Source organism: Danio rerio, chromosome 15 (assembly GCF_049306965.1).
Source record: "Danio rerio strain Tuebingen ecotype United States chromosome 15, GRCz12tu, whole genome shotgun sequence".
NCBI classification, from domain to species: Eukaryota; Metazoa; Chordata; class Actinopteri; order Cypriniformes; family Danionidae; genus Danio; species Danio rerio.
The window spans coordinates 6,360,164-6,385,304 of record NC_133190.1 but is presented as its reverse complement, the minus strand read 5'-3'; the positions used below and the strand labels follow the sequence as shown (position 1 = coordinate 6,385,304).

The 25,141-nt window shown below is 36.0% G+C and overlaps 1 protein-coding gene and 1 long non-coding RNA gene across 2 annotated transcripts in view; both read right to left on the bottom strand.

Annotated features, from left to right (window-relative positions):
- pcp4b (Purkinje cell protein 4b) overlaps window positions 1-25,141 on the bottom strand; it is a 61,707-nt gene that overhangs the window by 18,527 nt on the left and 18,039 nt on the right. The gene's annotated exons all lie outside the window — the stretch shown is intronic.
- On the bottom strand, window positions 4,034-8,708 carry LOC141378007 (uncharacterized). The gene is made up of 3 exons (XR_012391267.1): window positions 7,978-8,708; window positions 6,901-7,932; window positions 4,034-6,684 (listed from the first exon to the last, which is right to left on the bottom strand). It is a non-coding gene; the product is annotated as an uncharacterized lncRNA (long non-coding RNA).

Genomic DNA, 25,141 nt, shown 5'->3' with positions numbered 1-25,141 from the left:
TTTTTTTATTTGATTGACATTACCATTTTGATTGTTCTTCGCAGTGTGGCCTGTTTCATAGCATCTACAGTGCATCCAGAAAGTATTTATTGCGCTTCACTTTTCTACATTTTTTTTATGTTACAGCCTTATTCCAAAATGGATTAAATTCATTTATTTCCAGAAAATTCTACACACAATACCCAATAATGACAATCTGAAAAAAATATAAAACCTGAAAAATTACATGTACATAAGTATTCACAGCCTTTGCCGTGAAGCTCTAAATTAAACTGAGATATTTTAGCAGCTTAATTGGTGTTCACCTGTGGTAAATTCAGTTGATTTGAACAAGATTCAAAAAGGCATACACCTGTTTATAAAAGGTCCCAGAGTTGACAGTGCAAGTCAAAGCACAAACCAAGCAGGAAGCCAAAGGAATTGTCTGTACACCTCCAAGAAAGGATTTTCAATCAGGCCTGTATGGTAGAGTGGCCAGACGAGAGCCACTCCTGCCTGGAGTTTGCCAAAAGGCATCTGAAGGACTCCCAGACCATAAGAAACAAAATTCTCTTATCTGTTACGACTAAAATGGAACTCTTTGGAGTGAATGCCAGGCATTACATTTGGAGAAAACCAGGCACCGCTCATCACCAGGCTAATAAAATCCTGTGGGATTGTTTTTCAGCAGCAGGAACAGGAAGACTAGTCACTGGAAGACTAGAAAGATGAATGCAGCAATGAACAGAGACATCCTGGATGAAAACCTGCTTCAGAGTGCTCTTGACCTCAGACTGGGGCGACGGTTCATCTTCCAGCATGACAATGACCCAAAGCACACCACCAAAATATCAATAGAGTGCCTTCACAACAACTCGGTGAATGTCCTTGAGTGGCCCAGCCAGAGCCCAGAACTAAATCCTATTAAACATCTCTGGAGAGATCTGAAAATGGCTGTACCATTTGTCGCTTCCCATCCAACCTGATTTTGAGCTTGAGAGGTACTGCAAAGAGTAATGGGCAAAAATTCCCAAAGACAGGTGTGCCAAGCTTGTGGCATCATTTTCAAAAACACTTGAGGCTTTAATTGCTGTCAAAGGTGCATCAACAGAGTATTGAGCAAAGGCTGTGAATACTGATGTACATGTGATTTATCAGGTGTTTTATTTTTAATAAATTTAAAAATAACAATTTAAAAAAACATTTTTCACATTGACATTATGTAGTATTGTGTGTAGAATTTTAAGGAAATAAATGTATTTAATCCATTTTGGAATAATAAAAAATGTGGAAAAAGTAAAGCTCTATGAATACTTTCCGGATGCACTGTATATATTGCTGCTGGTGATTTTAAGTGCGCATTTTATCTTCATTTGTAAGTCACTTTGGATAAAACAGTCTGCTAAATGAATAAATGTAAAGTATAAATGTTTAGACGTGATGTGAAAAAAATTCTCAGGATTGTACACAACATTAATGCTAATCTTATATTTTATTTTTGTCAAAAGAAGTTCTTAATAACAATAATATAGATCTAGAAAATCCCTCAAATCTCTTCGTTCTTCCTTCGAAGGCGATAAAACCCAAGCACCACTGGCACTCATTTTAGCAACGCTGCAATTGTTTCGGGTAGAGTGAAGAATTTGTGTCCTCTCTGAAATCCCAAATGTGCCCTTAAGTAATTCACCCATGCGGCAACACTGCGATGACCAATGGGAGAGCAGACAATGAAGCTGAATCAAGTGATGTGCCAGCTGATACAGTTGGATGCAGCAGGCAATCAGAGCAGCACAAACCAATAGTTTTTTTTTACAGTTGAACATAAAGGAAGATATTTTGAAGAAGCTAAAATACTATAAAACTACAAAAAAATACTACACAAATATGACATTTTAAAAAATATCTTGAGTATATTCAACAAGTGAAAGAAACCTAAATATGTTTAAAGTAAATAATGACATAATTTTCTTTCTTTCTTTCTTTCTTTCTTTCTACAAATAAACCAAAAAGCTTAAAAACAAATTACTATATTAATTAATTTCTAGTAAAAAAAAAAAAACCATTAAAAACACCATGCATACTTTTCAAAGTTATTACAATCCTTACAATAAAAGTGAATTAAATGTCCAATTTAAATGACTTTGAGATGATAACAAAATATTTAACTAAATATAGCTTTTGGTCATTTAAGTGAATTAAAAAGGCTGGGAAAAGCTGTGAAAAGTGTTTTAAAAATCTACTTCAATATAATTCAGTTATGCACAGTATTTCCTAAAACTTGCCTAATTACCCCAACTTGCCTAATAATAACCTAACCAAATAACCTTAAATAACCTTAAATAACCTAACCAAGTCTTTAAAGGGCACCTATTTTACCCCTTTAACAAGATGTAAGATAAGACTTTGGTGTCTCTAGAATGTGTCTGTAAAGTTTTAGTTCAAAATACTGGCTATCAGATCATTAATTATACCCTCTAGAACAGGGGTGCTCAATCCTGTTCCTGGAGATCCAGCCTGATCTCACGAGAAAACGTAAGTAGTTTACATTTTGCCAGTTTAGTGGCTAATTCGTACGAATTCGTATGAGTTCAGTCGTACGAAATGGTACGATTTTAAAAAGGAGGTGTGGCACCTGACCCCACCTCTAACCCCAACCGTCATTGGGGGATAAGCAAATCATACTAAATTGTACGAATTAGATCGTACGAATTCATACGAATTAGCCACTAAATGAAAAAGTTACGAATTGCCGTGAGATTGTGTTGGGAGATCTACCTTATTGTAGATTTCAGTTGCTATCCATATCAAACACACCTGAACCAATTAATTAGGACCTGAACACCACTTGATAATTACAGGCAGGTGTGTTTGATATGGGTAGCAACTGAAATCTGCAGGAAGGTAGATCTCCAGGAACAGGATTGAGCACCCGTGCTCTAGAATATGCCCAATTTGGTGTCTGAGTTCAGTGTAGTTTTTGTTTTTGTAGCCCATAGCTTTAAATGCAAATGAGCTGCTTGTCACCGGCCACCATTCCTATCTGCTTCTCCTGTAATACATCAGATGAACAGCAGCCAGTGATAGAGAGAGACGGAAGTCACTGAAATACAGCTCATTAGTCAAAAATAACAAGTAAGTTCAAGCCTTTCTGAAATGATGAGTCTCCAACAAATGCCATTTGCAGTACACACACATATTATATCCCCGTTTCCACTGAGTGGTACAGTACGGTACGGGTCACCTTTATCAGGTTTGCGTTTAAATATTTCCAAAGTTTCAGTCCACGTCATTCTCGCTCGAGGAAATGTCAAAGTGAAGCTGTACGGGTCAGTCACATGTCATCTGAGAAGCACTTCTCACAAAACAGATGCTTTATACACCTAAATACTTGTTTATAAATGTTTATTAGTAACTTTTCTATGAATGTGATTAGATAATAACTGCAGATCAAATAGCCTACTGTAACGTCTGCAACTACATTTAGTCCTTATTTGGGTTCAAGAACAACATGCAACATATAGCCTACAGTCAGTGTAAATCTCTCCTCTGTAACTTTAATCTTCAGCAGCACATATAAGTTCCGTTAGAGAGTAATTCCGTCATTCTGCGTACATAATGGTTCAAAAGGTGATGATAACAGTTAAACATGGCTGTTTGTTTATGTTTTAGGTTGCTGAAATAATCATTTGCTCCTTTGTTTTTTCTGGCTTCTCCTTGGTTTTTTCGCACTTCACCGTTTCTGAAAGGATTGGATGTCACACACACGTTATTATCATCAGCTCAAGAAGTTCCTTATTTCAAATATAGATGCACGGCAAGCCTACGTGAGCTCTTTGGAGAAAGTGAAACCTCTCTCGCTTTTTGACGACCTCATGTAAAAAAAAAAAAAAAACAGGACACGGCAAATTTTGTGCTTCTTGGCTTTGTGGCTGTTTATCAAGACAATGAAAGTGTTTGTTTGAGCTCGTGTGGCTTGTTTTTATGTTTATATTATTACGATGTAATGTCTCGGCTGTGTATTTAAAAAAGGCGTTTCTATTAATTTATTTTTTTTCTGGCTTGTGTATGCGCTAGTGTTCTCTGTACCAATAGCGTTCAGCTGCGCATCTAGCTATGCCTTTTGGTACCATTTTGTCATGCTAGGTAACATTTTGAAAGGGTTCCTAAAAAAGTGGTACGGTATGGTTTGCTTTTTGGTACCTTTTGACAGTGGAAATGGCCATAAAAGCAAAGCATACCGAACCGTACCATACCACTCAGTGGAAATGGGCTATTTGCGTTTACTTACACATGCAGCTGTGGTGATTATAGCGGTTGAGAATTAGTTATTTTACTGTCTTTATTACAAATATGCTCTGTTTTAAAAATGTTTAAGCTTATAAAAATCACAGAGAGTTGTACAAATATTTTAAACAAAAATATTTAAACGTGTATACATGTTATTATAGAAACATAGTGCCTGTCAATCAAATCGTTGAGCGAGGAAAAACACACTACTACATGCCCATGCGGTGGGCGTCAAAATCACTGGGAAACACTATTTTAGTCCGGAAATTAAAAAAAAAAAATACTTGTTTCCATCACTCCAATATGGCTGCATTCACACTGCAGATCTTGAGCAATGAATTCAATTTTGTGACTGTATCTGATTTTTTTGACGACCCGCTTGCATCATCTTTTATTAAAGAGTTAACACTTAGCTGATGATTGATTATAAAAGCTTGTTTGCTCAAAGAGAGAGCCCTAAGCTCATAAGATCCTCAAGCTCGGGGCTCCCTACCGTTTGCAGGGCGAGAGGGGAGTTTGAACTCAGGTAGATCTCGAGAACTCCTCTGCTGTAGTAGCTAATGAACAGATAGTGATTGCTCTTAAGAGATAACTACTAACTAGGAGAGTGTCTATAGTGCCGTTTTGATTAGTCAATTAACTTAAGTTGCATGTGTTTGGTCGGTGGGAGGAAACCCAAGTGAGCACGGGGAGAACGTGTTAACTCCGCACAGAAACGTCAGCTGGCTTGGTACGGACTTGGTGAGGCAACAGTTCTAACCACTGGGTCACTGTACCACCCATCTAGGAAAGGAGGAGGAGTTGGTGTGGAAGGGGGGATTCTTCGAAACGAAGATGGCTGTTATATGGAACTTATGGTATTTATAGTGGTTTAGGAATCGTCTGATTGGTGAATCATAAATTAAATAATGCAGGACTGGCTGCAAGCAATCATAAGCACGTAATCTTCTCGAAATTAGTTCTTAAATAAACTTCACAACGTGACTCGTATCCTATGAACTGCCTTTGCACTGCATACAGCAAAGACGCAATGACTAGGAAAAAAAGAGTGGGCGTTTCCATGTTATTTCCATGGCGTGATTTATGCACGTGATGTATGCAACAGTTTTAGTTTATATCGTTTACGTGGCGCATGTTGCGCTCTCTCTCTTTCTCTTTTTTGTTAACATGCTTAAATACTTGTGCTACATGACAATATAAAAGCTTTTTTTGTCCTAGTATATGAGATTTAAGGTTTGGAACTCTGTTAGGAAATTAAAGTGACAGAATTGATGTCATTTGCTATGTTTTTTTTTTTTTGATACGCGACTCACATGGACAGGAGAAAATCCGATCTACCTGCTTACACTGCAGACACGAGAACACAGATCTGATTCATATCGGATAAATTTCCACATGTGAACAAGGCCTGAATCTGATTTGAGTAAATCGGAATCCATGAGATGTTTTTCCTGCTTACACATACGTTGGCCTTTAGGGGGAGGGGTAAAATAAAATATTATGCATTGTAACCATGAAAAAGAAATCAGTTATTAAAATTATGATGTTTAAAAATGCCTTGAAAAAAATCTTCTTTCTGTTAAACGGAATAATATACAAGGTGGCTAAATCCGCCTTTCCACTGCACACGACATTTGGGCACGACTGTCGGAATACGCCCCCTTGTGGCAGTCGCACAGAATTTTCAGTTCTGACGTGCACCATGGGAAAGAAGCTGTTCTCGCAGTGTCCGAAGCATGGTCGGATGTAAAGGAGTGCCAAAGCAAGAGCCTTTATTCTCGGTTTGTTTACCATGCTTGAATGAATGAATGAATGAATGAATGAATACTAAAAAACACATAGACTGCTAACATTTTGGGGGAGATGTGGAGACAACATAAACCATATTTTTATTACTTACATTTATGAACAGAAATGTTTTTTTGTAATATAGACATTTTTCTAATTCAAAATATAACCAAAAAAACTAGTATTTCTCATCTTTCGCGCACGGACCTGCTTGTACAACACTGTACAACAATTGTACAACAATTGTACATCACATCTGGTCGGCCAGTCGCATACGGTCTAGTCGCAAGAGTTCAAATATTTCAACGAATCCACAGCTCAAATCAGATCCGAATTTTCTGCATACGGAGATGATCGGAACTGCCCGCTTGTCCCGCTCTCCATTGGAAATGAATGACTTCCGGTCTGTCGCTTGTCGTTTGTCGTGTGCAGTGGAAAGGAGGCTTAATAATTGAGGAGGGCAAATCATTCTGACTTTAACTGTAGCTTTAGGTATTTGAGTGAATTAAAAAAGCGGTAAAACTGTGTTTGCCTGTATAAACATTATTATATATAGAATAAAAGATTTACATAGTTCCATTTTTGATCATATAGAGAGAGTATACTGTGGGAAAATAATGATTTATTTACCTCCCAAAGTACAGTTTAACTCCTGCTTACCGCTGCTTACACAATCTTACACTGGGGTGTTTGCACTAAAGCAACATTACAGTAATTCTAACCTAACACTAGCCTAACCCTAACCAAAAAAATTCTAATTATTTTGCATTGACATAAAGGAGAAACACATACAAACGAACACACACACATACTCACACTCCCCGTGGGCTGCAGCCATAATCAAACCGCAGTGCTGGCAATTACAGAGGACTTCTTCAGAGAATGTCAGACTCACATGCAATCTCGTTTCCACTCAGCACAGAGTCAGAAAAGACAATGTTCAAGGTAAACACGCTTCTTTTGTTGCCTTGTCCTTACACAACCACAGGACTCAAGAGCGGAGAGAAGCTCCTTCAGCAAAAAACACAGTGTCACCGCTCAGAAAACCAATTACGTTGCTATGGTCTCTGCGTTTGGAGGAAAGTGCTTTCTTTAGTATTTAAAAACCCCCAGTCAAGGTTGCTGCAATGGTTCGTTTTGCTTTAGAGATATCAAAAAAAAAAAAAAAAAAACGCAATTGCAATTAATTCTCTCTGAAGATAGCCGAAGCTTCTGTTCAAAAGCTTTTCATATTACTAGGCATGTTAAATGGAGAGGGTAAAAAAATACTAAATTAAATAAACATGTTGCATAGCAGCTGCATTACGGTCTAAAGAAAAGCAAACTCTTTTAGAATATTATTGAAGAGGAATCGTAATTTTGTGATCATGTACTCTTCCTATCAGAAAAAAAGGAAGTGTGTTTTTTTAGTACACTGAAAAAAATGATGTCTGCAAAACTGTTGAAAACAATTTATTTGTGTTGAATTTAAACAAATTAAATTTAATAAAATTCAACTTAATTTGTTTGTTTAAATTCTGCTCAAATAAATTGTTTATATCCACTTAACGTAAAAAAATGTGGTAAATCCAAGGAATCTCCTCTGAATAATTTTTTTCAACGTATTCTATGTACATTTATAGAAGCAAAACTCATTTGTTAAGCTTTTTTAATCGACTGAAATTTATATTTTGACATTTAATTATATTCAAGTAATTTTTTTAACATATTTTACAGCTTTTTAAATTCACTCAAATGAACTAAAGCTATACTTTGTTAAATATGTCATCGGGTTTGTGTATCATCTGTTCATTCTATTTATTCTGGTGAGGGAAACACCAGAAAAAGTCAATATTTTGCGTTACTGTTTATTCTGTAGGCACAAAAAAAAAAGTTCATCTGTTATCCTGTTTTTAACTTAAAACGGAGAATTTAAACAAACACAAAACAAAAACTAAATAACGAGTAATCACAACTATGCATTTATTCGTTTATTCCTTTGATCAGAAAACGAACATCGAAAAAACGAGATTTCAACAGGTGGGCGTGCACAAGATGGAGACGGCCCTTTTTCTGCTGATTGGTCCATAGCTATGAGGCTGTAGGACATGGCTATTCAATTTGCGGCCCGCAGGCCCAACCCAGCTCACGTGGCAAATCGTTCCGGCCCTCCAAATAGTGACCAAGACATCAAAAATAAATTTAGTTCAGTCGAAAAACAGCCTCTATAGTAATAAAGTGACGTGCGTCTGTTCAATACAGCATGAGCTGCAGAAGCTGCGCAGAGAGTGAGTCACCATAAGCTAATGGCACGGGCAGCTGAAAACATTCAGGATAGGTGTTTAGAAAAGACCTTTTGTACTATGCATTGATATCATCAATAGGGATGCAACGATTAGCCAATTTCACTAATAACTGCGCTTTAATTCGTCACAGTTAATTAATCGTAAAGGCATTTCTGTTGCACAGAACGAAACGAAACTGCTACAATTAAACTAAGTTATGCCAAGTTGCCACCTGTGCGCTAGTTTTAAGTTCCAAGTACGTACACCGAGGCTAATACGCACGCACACCTGATTAACTATATCAGCGGCTGTTCCCATATCACGTCTTTTCCGTTGCAAGTTTGTAATTTCTAATGTAAGAATATATGACAATATGCCCGCACAAGCAGAGCAACGCGTTTGCCTCTTTCCAGGTGCACGCAGTAGAAAACATCTCACGGTGAGAGTTGTGCATGCCTTTCAGTGCAATGTAAACAAAAGATATGTTAGTTGTGTTATATGTTAGTTGTGTTATCACTAATATTGCAAGTCATATCTTTCCGGCGCTTTTTTGGGGTTCCAGTTCATGAAACGGCCCCCATGACAAACTAATTGAATAGTCCTGCTGTGGGATTTAAATTAAACTTTAATTATAACCAGTTTTTAATAGTTTTAATAACTGATTTATTTTATCTTTGCCATGATGACAGTAAATAATATTTTACTAGATTTTTTTTAAGACAATTCTATACAGCTTGACGTGAAATTTAAAGTCTTAACTAGGTAAATTAGGTTAACTAGGCAGGATAGGGTAATTAGGCAAGTTATTGTATAACGATGGTTTGTTCTGTAGACTATCGAAAATAATAGCTTAAAGGGGTTAAAAATTTTGACCTTAAAAATGATGTTTAAAAAAATAAAAAACTGCTTTTATTCTAGCCGAAATAAAACAGAGAATTTCTCCATAAGAAAAAATATTATCAGACATACTGTGAGTATTTCCTGAATCTGTTAAACATCATTTATGAAATATTTAAAAAGGAAAAAAATTTCAAAGGGGGGGCTAATAATTCTGACTTCAACTGTACATATAAACTAGATCTATGCATATGCGCCCAAAAACTCTCACATATTAATATAAACTCGAAGAGTGCATAAACACCCACATAACACTAATGCAAACATACAAAATAAAATTCACAAACGTATATACACTGTAAAAAAAAAAAAAAATCTGTAAATTTACGGTATATTTAATTATTTACAGTGAAAAAACATAAAATAACGGCCGTTAAATTACAGAATTTTCAATGTAAAATTATGGATATTAAATTACAAAAATGTAATATCCGTTATTTTACAGTATATTTCTATAATTAAATGGCCGTTACTCTACGGTTTATTTCCACCACCCCAGCTGCCGGAAATACATCATAAAATTACGGATTTTTTTAGTGTACAACTAGTTGTGAACATACAAGGGATTTAATATGTGTATGTGCATAGACTTCTCAAAAGTGATTTGAGTTTAAATGGACGAGATTGTTATTTATCATATAAATAATGATTAATAAGCTTTTAAAATTGAAATAATCTGATTAATAAAGGAATTACATCTGTTGAATAATAAAGATTATGCTAAATATAAAAAATATATATTAAAAGATAATGCTAGGAATCCTCAAGCAAATTATAAAGGTTTATTATGTAATTAAATTATTGGAAAGCAATGGGTTTTATAAAGAAACTGCTGATAAAACGTTTCTTTTCATCACGTTGGTCAAGCTAACCCCCCATGAACCAGCTAAATATATCAGATCATCTGGACACTGCTTCCTTATCAATTCATACAAAAAAACAGGTACATATACACCTATAAATGACTCGCATATACACCTATACTATTAAATGTTTAAAACAATATATATGAAACTTGCCTATATACATAAACTTGATGCATGCATACACTCACATACATGCGCACATATAAACTCGCTTGCATTCCACACAATAGTAATGGACATGTTTTAAATGTTTTTTTAAAGCATCACCTCTAGACATTCAGCATGCCTCTACTCAGATGTGTTCAGCAAAACAAACTTCATTAGTTCTCTGTGGCAGTCAGAGCGCCGCAGCTGTTTTGTGACCATCACGCAAGCATCAGTGTTGAAGCGTCTGTGAGAACAGAAGAGCCCCAGAGACAGTTTCCTCAGGCTGACTGCTAGCTCACAACCATGGCAAGACAGGCAGCTTTTTCTGACGTAAAAAATTAAATGCTTGACATTGATGCCTGATGGTCTCTACTAGCAAGCTGACTTGGCGCAACTATTCACACGCATGATGGGTTTGTTTTGAAGTCAGCAGCACTTTCAGTCTTAACCTTTTGTATTTTCTGAGAAACTGTATGTATATATACAGTTAAAGTCGGAATTATTACCCCTCCTGAATAATTAGCACCCCTGTTTAATTTTTCTCCAATTTCTGTTTAATGAAGAGATTTTTTCAACACATTTTTATACATAATAGATTTAGTTACTCATTTCTAATAACTGATTTATTTTATCTTTGCTATGATGACAGTAAATAATATTTGACTAGATGTTTTTCAAGACACTTCTATACAGCTTAAAGTGACATTTAAAGGCTTAACTAGGTTAATTAGGTTAACTAGGCAGGTTAGGGTAATTAGGCAAGTTATTGTATAACAGTGGTTTGTTCTGTAGACTATCGGAAAAAAATATAACTTAAACACGCTAACAATACGTAAGCAAACACATTGGGCTCTATTTTGACGGTCCATGCGCAGAGCGCAAAACGCAGGGCGCAAATGCTTTCAGGGCATGTCAGGATGCGTTTTTGCTAATTTAAGGACGGGAAATCTGCCTTGCGCCTTGGCGCATGGTCTAAAAGGGTTGACTTTATTTTCTTAATGAGTTATAGGTGTGTATTGAGAATAAACCAATTGGAGTCTCATCTCCCATTCCCTTTAAGAGTCAGCTGCATCGCGCCAAGAGCGCATTCGCTATTTAGTAAGTCTAAGTGGAAAAAATGAGCATTTCACAAGCAAACAGTTAACAGTTTTTTTAACAGAAAACTGTTAAACAGAGCATCTACTGCGTGAGAATGAGAGATAATGGATCACTTTCACTTTCGCTCTTGGATAGGGAAACCTTTACGCACAGACATCAATTAGCCTATAAATAATTAATTTTGTTTGTTAAGCACAAATATTCATTTCAAAACTATTTCTAAATTCAGTTCTAATTTCCAGCAAACGAATAAATGAACAACAATAACGAAGTGTGCTCAAAAACCTGAGTTATATCCTAAAACACATGCTGTGCCCCATATGGTCTAAAACCTGACAGGTGGACAAATCTAAGCCTGTTTTTAATAAAACAAATATAAATATGGATATAATAAATAATACTGCTAATAATAATAACATTATACAAAAGCAAATTGTTATGAATGAACTGAAAAAGCCTCCCGAGATGAAGAAGACATAAAAGCAGTGATTTTTCATATTTATGTAGGCTAGAAAATTATATGTTTTGTAATATTTTAATCCTTTATATTTATATCCTATATATATCCTTAATATTTAGATGTTTTCATAAAGATATTTGCCTATTGCTCTCTTGTGCGTATTAAGCAATTTGTAAGCGAGGCGCAACTCTGCGCCGGAGTTTAGACCGAGTTAGTTTTGGTCTGATGAAAAATCTATTATAGTTTCTCAAAATAGCAACGCGCCAGCAGCCCGCCTCAGAACGCCTTCCTTTTTAGACCAGAACGCCTATGGGCTCACAAATGAGCGCTAATGCATTTGCTATTTAAACAGCGCAGCGCAACGCCTCAAAACGACTCTTGCGCCAACCTGAAACTACCAAAAGACTACTGCACCGCGCCTTGCACCACACTGCGCCGGGTGTATGATAGGGCCCATACACACACACTCATAATACTCATGAACAAAAAATGACTTTCACTTTATAACACTTCATTAAAATGTTAAAATAAAAGTCACTGTTTTGAACTTTTCAAGGTTAAAAGTTGTTGAAAGAAAGATCAGGGCTCATAATGCAATTTAAAAAATTAAAAATAAAGCAAGAATCACAAAATATGGGAAAACTGCTCATTTTGAATATCTTTTGCAGTGTAGTTCAGGTTAGTAAATACATTAATTAATACTAATTGATGAAGATGGTCTGCATTGACATTGGTCTGACTCTGGTTAGTCAAAATCAGTTTTAGTTGCACACCAAGGAATTTATTTGAAAGCCATGTTACCATCATCATTTATTCTCACGTCTTCTTGTCACATTTAATGTGTGCAATTACAGACTTTATGTGCAAATTGCCATTTCTATCTGGGACATTTACGCAGTTTCCCAGACTGCTTGTAAAAACACATGAAGTAAAATATGTCTACTCTTCAGCTGCGATGTTTGAGATGGAATTATGAGCCGAATAAATAAATGATTCCCCACAGCTATTGTGGTGCTATTTTAGGAGCTCATAGATTGCACAGTCTACAGAACTTCTGCATGGCTTTCAGTGCGAATTAAGAATTCAAGAAAGACATGAGGAATTAGGCCACAAACTCAAACAGTGTTCAGATTATTCATGCAAGTTCCTTTTTTATGTGAGAAGAAATTATTTTGAAGCAAAGCTTCTTAAAAACAGCAGGACTCGTCAAAGAAGACATGAAAGTCTGTTACGTATGCTAGAAAGACATCGCGAGCCTTTAGATAATCTGCTTCCATTATATTTAGCGAAGTACTAAAAATACAAATCGTACATTTATGGGGTTTTATATATAATTATTGAGCCTCAAATGAAAGATATTTCAGCCACAAAGTCTGACATAATTCATTCATTCTTTTTCATTCAAGGGCTTAGTCCCTTTATTTATCTGGGGTCGCCACAGCGGAATGAACTTATCCAGCAAGTTTTTACGCAGCGAATGCCCTTTCAGCTGCAACCCATCTCTGGGAAACATCCACACACACATTCACACACACACTCATACACTTCACAGCTTCATCTTTGGGTCGTGAAATTAACACTAACTTTCCCTCACACTTCAGAGCACAGCGTATTCACGACATGATTCAACCGGCATCGTCTACACTGAAAATAGTGTTGCATGCAGAACTGTTGCAAACAATTTATTTGTGTTGAATTTAAACAAACAAATTAAATTTAATAATATTCAACTTAATTTGTTTGTTTAAATTCATTCATTTTCTTGTCGGCTTGGTCTCTTTTATTAATCCAAGGTCGCCACAGCGGAATGAACCGCCAACTTATTCAGCAAGTTTTTAAGCAGCGGATTCCCTTCCAGCTGCAACCCATCTCTGGGAAACATCCACACACACATTCACACACACACTCATACACTATTGACAATTTAGCCAACCCAATTCACCTGTACCGCATGTCTTTGGACTGTGGGGGAAACCGGAGCACCGGGAGGAAACCCATGCGAACACAGGGAATCACTCTTACTGTTCAATGAACGCAAACTGTCGTAGTTTATTAAAGAGGCAAACCCCTTACTGCACGACAGCTGCACCATCAGCAAACCTCCTAATTCCTGCAGCTCAAGAAATCTGTTAGGTGAAATATTTGACTGCGTGTCACCGCATATCAAACGACTAAATAATATATCTAAAGAAATCTCCACTGTGCTGAGCGAAAGCGCTTACTGAACAGTGCATCATCGATGACGTAAGCGCGCCCAGGCCCGAAGGTAATGTGAGTGCGGGGCATCTGGGAGACGGGAGGGGGGACAAGCGTGCTTTAGCCCGGTTCAAGGCAACTGTACATAGTGTGAGTACGTCCTAAAGTTCCTGTCAAGCTGTGACAAAGTCCCATAAGTTCCATGATCCTTCCTTTAACAAAAGACCAACGAATGCACAAGGCTGGGGCTATAATGCTAAGGTATTTTTGCAAAAATAAACTTCAACCATTGACTCTTCACAGCTTTATCTTTGGGTCGTGAAATTAACACTAACTTTCCCTCACACTTCAGAGCACAGCGTCTTCACGACATGGTTCAACCGGGATCGGCTACACTGAAAATAGTGTTGCATGCAGAACTGTCGCAAACAATTTATTTGTGTTGAATTTAAACAAACAAATTAAATTTAATAATATTCAACTTAATGTGTTTGTTTAAATTCATTCATTTTCTTGTCGGCTTGGTCCCTTTATTAATCCGAGGTCGCCACAGCGGAATGAACCGCCAACTTATTCAGCAAGTTTTTACGCAGCGGATGCCCTTCCAGCTGCAACCCATCTCTGGGAAACATCCACAAACACACTCATACACTACGGACAATTTAGCCGACCCAATTCACCTGTACCGCATGTCTTTGGACTGTGGGGGAAACCGGAGCACCCGGAGCAAACCCACGCAAACGCAGGGAGAACATGCAAACTCCACGCAGAAACACCAACTGAGCCGAGGATCTAGCCAGCAACCCAGCGAGCTTCTTGCTGTGAGGCGAACGTGCTACCCACTGCGCCACTGCGTCGCCTTGTTTAAATTCAGCCCAAATCAATTGTTTACAACCACTTAACGTAAAACAATTGAGTAAATATAAGGAATCATTTTTGAATTTTTTTTTTTTTCAGTGTACAGTGCTTGTCTTCTTCTTTTTCTTTCTACAGTGTTTGTGGGCGGGGCCTGGGGTTTTATTTACCCGGGTCTGTGCTTGCAACAAATGGGTGGAGCTTGAGTTCCATATAGACTTCACACTGACACGGCTAAAGATTGGTAATGAAAACGATTCATTTGAACAAATCTAAGTCGATTCTTGTATAGATGAATCAATAGTTTTAAACACGGCACACTTTCAGATTTGAGCTGGATATTACACTTTACTTAGAGCTGTGTTACACACTGCAAGGAAGGTCATTTTCAAATACCCATAATAGGGGCTCTTTAATTCCTTTATGTTGCCCAAACACAAATCGATTGTGTGAAACACAGCATTGTTTAAAGTGTGTAGCTTTTAGCTGGGAAGTCTTTAGAACAAATGCTTGTTATACCATTTCAAACCAAATCTGGCTAAATCTTGTTTCGGGGGTTTAAAACCGTTTAAATGTCGTTAAAAGTCACAACTAGACTCTACAAGTTCTCTTCTAGTTCTACAAGTTTCTTAGCGATCAAAACAACAGATTGAGTAGGAAATCATCCTCTGTGCTCTTGTGTGCAGGGCATTGAAGCAGTGTTGGAGTTTAAGAGGAACAAATCTGCTTGACAGATAAAGTGACAGATATCAGCTGTCACAGGTGAGGTGATTTATGAGCCGTCTGTCAGGTGAGCCGTAGCTGAAAACCACAGGGGAAAAATTCACTTCCTCAATCCCTCACTCCTGTCACCAGATCCTTCCTGTGAAAAGCTCAAGCAACATTAAACCGCATTGCCTCTTTTTGAATTACTTACCTAAACAATAAGCAATCATCAGCAGTGACGCATATTAAGGTACAACACACAATATCTGTGAATTAACAGTTTCTGTATTTTGAGATTCACAATTGTTTAGCGTTTACTTACGGTTATGAATTTCATTATGGGACTTTTATCTCTGTTCTACCGACTTTTGATGTTAAAAATTCATCTCTACACTTTAACAAAGTGACTTTTATTTTAGTAGTTTGAAATAATAAAATGCATAAGAAATATACAAATATAAAATAAATATAAAATAATAATACAAAAAAAAACTAATAAGTCTGTAAAATAACAGAAAATATATTGGTAGTTTATTAAATTGTTTTTGTAGTGTAACATACAACACCCAACCAGACAATATATCACTTTAAACTATTAAAAATGTTCACAGAAGTCACTTTTTTAAAAAAAAATTTAAGGTTAAAAGTTGTTGGAAGAAAGATGAATGTCCTATAATGCAATTCAAAAGCATAAATAATTGGAGAAAAATAAAAACATGAATCACAATGCTAATCAAAATGCTAATTTACAGATATCTTTACAGCGTACAAGGAAACTACGACCAGGTGTCAATGTGTTCTGGAGAGCAAAAGCAGTTTATTGTAGCCTATTCACATTCTCATTAAACTCACAGATTGCATGGAACTACAAATACGCCGGTATATGGACTACAAGATCCAGTCACGCATCACACACTAACACCTATTCCGGTTTCCCACTGATTGGTAACACACAGCTGAAGCTGTTCAGAACTGATTACATGGACTTTACAAGCAGAACAAACACACACCAGAGGCTGAGTCTTGTTACACTGAAGTATGAACATTGCGACGCGGTTTCCTTGTCTTGCTTTCCTTGTTTGACCCTAGCATTGTTTTCTTTGTTTGTTTATGTTGCCTGCTGCCTGCCTGTACTGACTATCTGCCTGTTTATCGATCTCATTTCTGGATTGTATACATCTGTTTGCTCCTGTGTTGACTCTTGCTTACCTGACCATTCTCTAAATGTCTTTCTGAATTCTGACTTCTCTGAAATACTCTGCTGTCAGCGTCCCCATTCATATTACAAATTTGTTATAGAGTTTAAAATGGATATTTCCCATCCTTGTTTCTGATAGGATGAGTCGAGTTGTTACACCTAACACATGTATATCAGGGCTCGAAATTGCGACCATTTTGGTCGCATATGCGCCCGAAAATTAATCTATGCGACCTCATAATATATTTTGGCGCATTAGTGCGACTGCAGATAATGGTTGTAGTGCGACCTGTTTTGATTTTTTGTAAAAACGTGCTGAATCGGTCTTCCTTGCCGCTATATTGGTTCATATTAGCTGTCATTCACTCAAGGTATTCCGCTGTCAGATGACAGGGAAGGAGCTTTTATGACCACTGGAAATGCAAACGGCTGAAGAGTAAAAACTTAAACACACAGGTTTGCAAACCCCATCTAAAGTTGAGGCGCAGTTGAAAGCGATCATGACACGTCACGTGGTGAATAATGATCCGCCAGCTGAGATCAATCGAGCACGCGCTTCTTGGAGAAGGTGCCCGAATCTCCATGCGTTGCATTCACTGCGTGTTCAGCGCAAATGTCCGCTAAAAGTCAAATCTAATACTGTACATATCATCGCCAAAGAAGCTCGCCTTTACTACGTTTACACTGAAACTGCGGCTCATAACAAAGACCGGTATTGCGCCGGTGGTTAGCGCGACAATCCTGCTCTGCCTGCTCATAAATTGGGTCGACTGACTCGCCAGCTTTTCCACTAACACAGAAAAATGAAGATCATCTCAGACTGAACCTTTAAATTGACACAAACTGAAACCAAAACTTTTAAAGAGTGATAGAAGTGAGACTTACTTTCTTTTGTCTATTCTTTCTTGAAGTGTATATTATTTTTTTATTTATTTACTGATGACTGCTTTGCAGCTTTCATCATTGAATTGAATGATTTATTATAATCTTTTGTTTGTTTTGTAGCAGAAATATTATTTATTAAATTGACATGCATATAAAAACAGCAGTACAAAATAAATATTTCTTACTGCAATGCTTCATTTTTGTTTGATGCAAAATATACAATTATTTTTCATAAAGTAACAGACTTTTTATAGCTGATAACCTACATTCATGCACATTCAAGGAAGTATCATAATGAGAAATAGAATTCATTGTTACTATTATTGTCATTTTTTATCATCATTAATATTCTATGGCGTGATTATTAGACATTCATTTTGGAATTATTGCACACAAATATCAATGTCTTCGCAGCATTAGTCAGATAGTTGTTTCTGGTTTTTGTAAGTCCTATTAATGTTGTTTTAAAATACAATAAATCCCTTAAAAAGCTATTTGCAGCGGTGCTCATTCACTTTTGGTGGGTGCTCCTAAATTTTTTTTGGTGCTCCTAAAATTTTTTGGTGCTCCTAAATATTTGAAGTTGGGAGCACCGGTGCTACCAAGTAAAAAAGTTAATTTTGAGCCCTGTATATGTATTTTTTTATAATACAATAATATGGTAACACTTTAGTTTATGTCACAATTCATGCTATTAATAATAATTAACTAAATTTTTAGCTCTAAAAAATTAGCTTCTCGTTAAGCAGGGCAGTGGTTGGGTTAAGGCTTTGCAGATTAAAATCATCCTTTATAACTATGGAAAAACTGTTAATTTTGCAACAGTAGGCAGATAATAAGCCAGTAGTCAATAGCATTAATTGTGACTCAAAAATGTTACCAATAATATATGATTACTTGCATGTCTTTTCCTCTCAGACAAATTGGTCAAGTTCCCATCCACATAGGCGTGCAACTTTGTTTGTGGAGTACTTTGTTTTTACTTCGTAGTCATTTTTATTGTAAATCGTTTTAATTTGACTTTTTTCTTTTATTTTGCTTCATTTTATCAAGTCGTTTGTCCACAATGACCTGGGACAGGTTTTCCAAACACTGTGGTTTACAGTGTATTTATAACAGGTAAGAGGGTTAGGCAATCTACTCCATCCTGTGCCTAATAAAGTCCCTTAGCTTTTATAAATTACATACCACTATATACATTTCTGGAGAGCGCCAAGTACATCTCAAGAGCTATATTTTTGCCATTTTTGTTTGGTGAATCCACCAGAGGCTGCTGTGTACCCATTTGGAAATCTCAAATTTCTCTCATGAGTGCCATTCGCACCTGCTGTTCTCGCGTAAATCCACCAGAGGCCATTGTCGACTGACTGACCCATCCTCCTCCTTCCCTAAACCCAATCAATAATGTGTTCAAAAGCTCTCAAATGAACACTTTCTGGAACCATTCTTCACCAGACTCAAACCCTGTCAACATACATGGTGAGCCACTGGACAAACTGGTAACAGTGGGAAAGCCGTTTATATGGAGGTTAGCAGTCAGCTGGTAGGTGCAAAAAGGAAAGATGTCATACCACCTTATAGTGTTTATTTTAAAGACGAAATGCAGCCATACGTAAACTATTTTAAAAAAATCTGTTATTCAGAAGTTTAAAGTAGTTTCAGAAATTTCCCTAAATTTAAATTTCCGGTAAATTTCTGTAATTTAACGTCCGTTATTTTACTGTAAATTTCTGTAATTGAAATCCATTATTTTACGGTAAATTTCTGTAATTTAACATCCTTTAATTTACTGTAAATTTCTGTAATTGAACATCCATTATATTACAGTAAATTTCTGTAATTTAATGTCCGTTATTTTACAGTAAATTTCTGTAACTGAACATCCGTTATTTTACAGTAAATTTCTGTAACTGAACATCTGTTATTTTACAGTAAATTTCTGTAATTTAACATCTGTTATTTTACAATACATTTCTGTAATTTAACATCAGTTATTTTACAGTAAATTTCTGTAATTTAACATCTGTTATTTTATAGTAAATTTCTGTAATTTAACATCCGCTATTTAACAGTAAATTTCTGTAATTTAACGTCAGTTATTTTACAGTAACATTTTGTAATTTAATGTCCGTTAATTTACAGCAAATTTCTGTAATTTAACATGCGTTATTTTACAGTCAATTTCTGTAATTTAACATTCATTATTTTACAGTACATTTTTGCAATTTAATATCCGTTATTTTACAGCAAATTTCTGTAATTTAACGTCTGTTATTTTACAATATATTTCTGTAACTTAACATCAGTTATTTTACAGGACATTTCTGTAATTTAACGTCAGTTATTTTACAGTAAATTTCCAGTAACTGAAACTTCATTACATTAACACAGCAGTTTCTGATGAGCTACATTGCTTGGTGGATGAATAATGTTTTTTTTAATTATCACATTTCATTTGCTTTGTTTAATTATTTTAAAACATATATGGAATAGCAATTTAATAAAAACTATTTCACAGGCCCGTAAAACATGACACTGTGATGTTTACATGGTAAACAAGCCTTATAGTAGCACCCTTTAGCTGTTATAAATTCAGAGCTTCTTGGGGTTTATTTCTTTATATACTACCACAAATATTATTATTACATGAATTGCAGCACAACAAACCAAATTAACATTGCTCTTTTTATTAATGCGCTACAATACTGTACATAACCTCTAAACTCTTTTTAAAGACAAAACTTTTTAATACTTCCTTAAAGAAAAACACTATTGAAACTGAACTCTTACTTTAATGCCTGGTGTTTAAAAAGAAAGTTATATTTCCTTGTTCCTCATGCTTCTGAATATTAAATAGGAACTCTTGCTAAATGACTGTGCCAAAGTTTTGTTAAAACTACTTATTTAATAAGTTGAAACAACACAATTCTTAAGTTGTTTTTGGGACAACCTAATTGATTTATGCTGAATCCACCTCAATTTGTAAAACGATGATGTTAAATTAGTCGATTTGTGTTGGGACAACATGAAAGAATTTTGTAGAACTCAGCATTTTTACAGTGCTGTTTAATCTCAGAACTTCATTCACCACATGCAAAATACAAGAATAAAAGATTTATTAATTGTCCACCTTTTGCAGATAATGACATGTCATGGTGATGCTGTACAATGGTCTTCCAACCACTGAACTCTAAAATCATATTCAGTTCCTCATTTAGCTCATCTAGTCACTGACTGTGGAGGGAATTCCACAAGCACTCTTTCTCCAACAGTAGTGCCCTAAATTCATTCACTTTGGCTAATAGCTGTAATTTTCATCAACGTTAAATTATTCAGGTGTTGGATCTGAACATAATTCAATAACTCGGAATGATCTTTGCTGTAATATTTTGATTATAATGCTTTTCTGGATTTTTATTTAATTTTAATAATTCATTCACATTTGTTTAAATCGTTTCTTTCCTCAGAATTCCAGTTGAGCCTCATTATTTTGCTGTGAGTCAGTGAGGAAGAGGAAGTAAATCAGAAAATCCCTCATCACAGAGCCCTTTCACTCTTCCTCGTCAAAAAAAAAAAAAAAAAAAAAAAAAAACGCTTCAATATCTGATCAGTATGTTTTATGACAGGAGTTATGTTGCAATAGGTCTAGTCTAGGGGCACTTTACATGACTTATAAGATGACTATTGGTAATAATAATAATAATAATAAAACTGTTGTTAAGCTTGCAGAGTCATTGAAGTCATTATAAAAGTATAAAAGTCCCATATTGTGACATACATTCAAAATGGTCCTTAAATGAGTCCTAAAATAAGAAATATATGAAGGACGGTGGATGATTCTGTGCTTTGGGAACCGATTGGATCATTGGAAGATGGGCATTGCTAACAATATGAAAGAAGATTGATGAATGGTTGAAGAAACGAGACACACCCTGAAACCCTGTGAAACACCTGGCTTAAAATACTGTATACTTTTTGTATATACTTTTTTTGATGGTTTATTTGGTCATTCTCAACGAAACGCTACAATTTCGGAATATCGGTATAAAATTCTTTTCAAAATCATATCATCATTGTCCAAAATCATTTTTTGCACAATATACACAATTAAAGTAAAAATTATTAGCACTCCTGTAATTTTTTTTTTCTTCTTTTTCAAATATTTCCTAATTGATGTTTACCAGAGCAAGGAAATCTTCACAATATTTCCTATAATATTTTTTCTTCTGGAGAAAGTCTTATTTGTTTTATTTCGGCTACAATAAAATTAGTTTTTATTTTTTACAAAACATTTTAAGGTCAAAATTATTAAGCAATATATCTTTTAAAAAGTCTACGAAACAAACCATCATTACAGAATGATTAGCTTAATTACTAAGGGTGTCACGATCCTCCAAATCCTCGATTCGATTACATTTTCGATTCTAAAGGCATGATTCAATTCGATTTTCGATTATGAATAATTAATTAATTAATTAATGACCAATTAATTATTTGTAGCCTACCGTTTAAACTACCTGACCTGGATGGTCTTTGTTTTACCCATAAACAAATCATACAGTAAATGAATAAAGGCAAGTTACACACATAATTACCACCAGTCAATCACTTTTTCTGCGGGACTCGTGAATAGGCCGTGATCTGTGTCGTTATAATAGCGTCGGTAAAAAAGGTGCACAACCAACAGGAACCAGCTAACAATATCTGAGGTGTTCGCTAAAATGACTAAGTTCAAGTGAGTAAAGGATTGAAGCAGTCCTCTGACTGCCTGGACCCGCTGTCTCGAGCTCATGGCTGTGAGTGCGTCTGTGTCTGTGTGGTCACGTGATGTGCATTTTCAGAGGTAGAGAGGAAGAAGGGCTGCTCAGAAATGCTACACGCCACTGTGGATGTCAAAGCGTTGTCGTTCTAAAATGCCATTTAAAAACAAAGACAGTGTAAACAGGGCCTGAGTGTGTACTTTTCGCGAGCGGATTTGCAACAGGGGCGGGCGGAGGATCGCGATGCCGGTGTTGTCTATCGGACGAACCGTACGTAATACGTACATAGCAGAGCTTGCAAAACTGTGTTTTTTTTTTGTCGACAACACGAACGTTTTAAACATAACTCACTGGAAATCCAAAATGCTTCCACACTGGCGACTTCATTGAAAGAGGAGAGGGTTTAAGTTCTGTCGACGGGTCTCCTGCTTCTGCAGTTTAACAAGCACTTCAACAAGCCTGTTTTTTTCCCGCTTGGCAAGCCAAGCTGACGTGACATGGGGGCGTGGCAGCATCGACGATTCTATTTTTTGATTCGATAATCGAAATTGAGCATAAATTTCGATTGATTTCGATTAAAAATCGAAAGAAGATTTGATTAAAAATCGAAATCGTGACACCCCTACTAATTACCCTAACTTGCCTAGTTAAGCTAGAAAAATATCTAGTAAAATCATCTGTCATCATGACAAAGATAAAAAAAACAGTTGTTAAAAATTAGTTAATTAAACTATTAGTTAGAAATGTGTGGCACAAATGGATTTGTTATTTATACAACGTGGTGCAAAACATGAAAATTAGGGTTGCACTGGTTTGAAAATAGCAACAAATCGCACCAAACACATCTAACGCCTTATTGCGCCGGATGTATGATAGAGCCTATTGTTCAATAGTGACTTACATCAACTTTGCCAATGGGCTATAAGCATATGGACTTTTAATTTCATCTAGCCAGCCTCAGCGTCCCATATAATTACCCTGTATAAGCTCTGATTTCTTTGAAAATCAGTGGTCTTCACTGTTCAATAGATACGATGTCAAGTGGGTCTCTGACCGGAGAAGAAGCACTGCATTGAATTCTATTTCCCCACGCGGTGTCTTTAAAATATGACAATTTATTTTACCCCAGTATTTTCATAAGAGTTTCTGCGCTAGCCTGCTGGTACTGACAGCACTAGTGGTTACTTTCATCTGTTTTACGCTTGAATAAATAAATGAATGCTTAAGTCTATTTAACTGAATGTGTTGTAATTACATTACAACATTGATGCTATAAAAGAGCTTATGAAATTAATAATAGTCACATTAATCTTTCTCCGGAGGTTTATCAGTGGCTGGAAAACACTAGCTGTGCATCTACTCCATTAATAATTGGCTCTTGTATTTGGAAGGTGGAGTTTATTGGAGTTATTAAAGCCACCGTGTTGACTGTCATGGATAAACTGATTGGAATTCCAGTAGCCTGTGTTATTTGGTGCAAAAACTTGACTAACAGTAACAAGTAGAAATGCATGCAAATGAATGGCTTTAGCAAGTCTTATTTAATATTGTGCAGAGTATACCAGCGGGAGCATTTCTGACAGTACTGTATAAATAAAGGCTTAAATCAATCAAGCTCGTTCCCAGTGGGGAGAGATTTATTTAAAGTGTTTCTACCCAGTTTATTGTTCAATTCACTAAATGTTCTGCTATCACCTTTCAATTCACTTCTCACCATCGAGGGGCTTAATAAAGTTGTCAGTTTGTTTTATTGATTTAATTTACAGATTTACATTGCGAGTGCAAGATGCTGGGGAATCTTATAAACCCAGTGCTGAGAGCTGATGCAATTGATGAATACTGCTTCAGTAATCAAACCAAAACTAACACATTACAGGGACGATTTATTCTCATAACAACACTTAGCCTGTCGGCCTGCAATGCACTCTGTGAATTGTGAACGCGGGCGTGTATGATTTATGACCCTCTTACTGAAGTAAATGGCCATTCAAATATTCATAGCTTATTTTTGATGTACTTCCTGTCGCATGCTGTAATATGGAACTAAATAGTAATCTAATAAGCATGGAAAATATTACAGAACCTAACTACATCTGTAGAGTTTCTTTTGTCCTTGCTCCTCACAAAATATTTACTGTATTCCAGGGGCCTGTTTCAGAAAGCAGGTTAAGTTAAAACTAAGAGTAGTTTAACCCTGAAATGAGAGAAACTCTGGGTTTTCCGTTTCAAAATGGCAGGTTTGTTAAACTGGAGAAAGCAGGGTAAGTCAAGCCTGTTTCTAAAAGAGAGTTAACTTTAACTCAGAGTCAGTTACCGTGGTAACTTACTCTGTGAATCTAACCTGGTCTGGAACAGGTTTTATTCTCCAAACTCTGAGTTTCTGTTGGTCTCCTCCCCTTTTTAAAGATGAAGTGGTATTTCTCGCATTAGTCTTACATTTCCACACACCTATTTTAGAGCTAATTTTGGAGATGGCCATAAAAAAGATTGATGGAAACGTCATGATTCACATAACTTTTGAAAATACGCATAATATAACATGTGCATAACTGAGTAGGTTAAACTTTTATTTGATAAGATGCACATAAACTACGAAGTGCACTTAACAAATTACAGTATGTACATTAAAAAAAGGTTTGTTGGAGATGATGATGAAAATGTGTGTGAAAGGACAAACCAGCAGACTGAGCACACTGCAGAACATCTTAAATGGCGTTTTAGTCATTCTAAAATGCCTTTACTGTTTCAGTATTAGT